We start from the raw sequence: 2,106 nt of genomic DNA, 5'->3' as shown, positions 1-2,106 counted from the left end.
GATGAAGCCCACCTTGGAGTCTAGGTGTGGTGTGCTGCACTTCCTAGACATGCTAGAAATTCCTTCTGAAAATAAAACCCATGTTCCTCTTCCAAACCCTAGTCCACAGCCCAGGGCTGGCGAGAAGCACACCCGCCAATGGCTAATTTTAGAGTGGCCTAGTTGTCAGCCTTGGAGGTGTTGCCTTCCCTCTGTCTGATACCCAAGTAGACAGTAGGGAAATTAAAGGGGATTAAAATAATGAGGCTATTCCACATCCTTCTCCAGATGAACCCAGCCTGAACCAGAATTCATGGAATTTTCTAATGACTCCCTCAAAATGGATGCGCTCAAGTTCAGAAGCACAGATAAAAGGCGGAGACTCTTCATCTCCGTGAGAAAGGGCCTTTGGTTACTACAAACTACTACTTTCTCCGAAGGCTGCATTTATTTTAAATTAAAAAAAAAAAAAAAAAGTAGTACATGCTGCACTTCACCGTTTAAAATCAGCAGTGCAAGTTTCACTGGGCTTCCTTTGAAGAGAAACTGCATACCTGAATTCAGGTCAGGTCACCCCGAGAGCGTTTCAGCTCCAGAACAAGGATGACTCGGGCGTCCTTTCCCCCGCTGCAGTGCGGCGTCGCTCAGCATTATTTCCACTGCTGTTTGCAATTAAACGGAGCAGCCCCTGCTGCCCCCCCACCGGCTCCTCTCACCTCCCCGGGTGAAAAACAAAAGAAGAAGAAAAATCAGCCGTTCCTTCAAAGGCATCCTGAGAGCTTCTGCTCCAAGCGCTGCGCTCCTCACCAAATAAAAGGCAAAACCAAACGGCCCCGGCAAACCTGAGGGAAACCTGGTTGAGATCTCATCTCTCCCAACCACATCAGCATGGTGCGGGAGCGGGGAGGGCGCTGGCATCTGTCCCCCAGGGAAGGGAGCAGTGGGTGCGGGCGGCCCCAGGCTACCGAAGGGACCAGGGGAAGCCCTGGAGCAGAGGGAGGCGAGAAAACAGCACCCTGAGCAAAGGTGGTGCAAGTGGGGGGAGCCTTGGGTGCGGAAACGCTGCCGGCGGGCGCCCCCGACGCGATGCCTGAGCTCTGTGCCGGCCGGACACTGCTGGCCTCGTGGCTTCAGGAGAAGGGCTCTTGTGCAACAGCTTTGGAGCAGCTCATCTTCCTCCACCGGCAGTGCCCGGGAACGCCACAGCCCAGCCAGGGCATTTGGCGCTGTGATGGTGGCATCCCCTGCTCACTGCTCCAGTACAAGCTACGGGATGGAGCAGGTTCAGCTGGATCACAGCCCCATCTCCCAACCCTTGGCGAGGAACAGAAGTTTCAGTGCTTTTCCAAGGACCATACTCAACCAGACATCTTGAACTCAGGATTCATCCGCACGTAAACACTGCCCATTCTCCTTCATCTTCTCCCTCCAGCCGACTGTTCTGAACAACAACCAGCAGAGGCGAGCCACCAAACCCACAGGGGACACCACCAAGCAATACCAGGAATTAATACAACACCCCCCTCGCCCGGGCAGCCTTTGAGCCTCCTCCGCTAGAGGCAGGTAGGTGTAATTTCAGCTTTACGTTCGCTACTTGTTAGGGACACAGGGAAAGACAAGTTTTGGTTTTCCCAAATAAAAGGGGGGGGGCTTCCTTCTTAAGGTTGAGAGGAGTTTGGGGATGTATATATATATAAAAATTGACAGGGTCCTTGTAAGCAATTCTTCACATTATTCTAATTGGTGATAGGAGATACCACTTAACCATATACGTGTTTTTCCCATAATCCTGATCACTGCTGACAGCTAACAGAACTCTTCTCATACAAATTTCCCCTAGACTGTACAGATTTCTTTTCTTGAAAGCAAAGGAGAAGAAGAAAAAGAGAACAAATTGATCAAGGAGGGGGAAAAAAAAAATAAAACTCCCTTAAACAAGGTGTTCCCAGGTAGGGCTGTGTGAAAGCCAGACGCGATCCCTCCCGCACGGCCATGGGACCTCCCTAACCCCCAGCACTCCACGCCTCGGGCCCTCCTCCAGCGCCGGTAACTCACCACCGCCCCAGCCGTTCCCCCCGTCCTTCCCTGTGCCCACCGTGCCCGGGCTCTCATGCACTTCTCTGGAAG

Source organism: Egretta garzetta, unplaced genomic scaffold, assembly GCF_000687185.1.
Source record: "Egretta garzetta isolate BGI_Z169 unplaced genomic scaffold, ASM68718v1 scaffold100, whole genome shotgun sequence".
Lineage (NCBI taxonomy): Eukaryota > Metazoa > Chordata > Aves > Pelecaniformes > Ardeidae > Egretta > Egretta garzetta.
The sequence above is the reverse complement of the archived record's forward strand: the minus strand, read 5'-3'. Positions refer to the sequence as shown.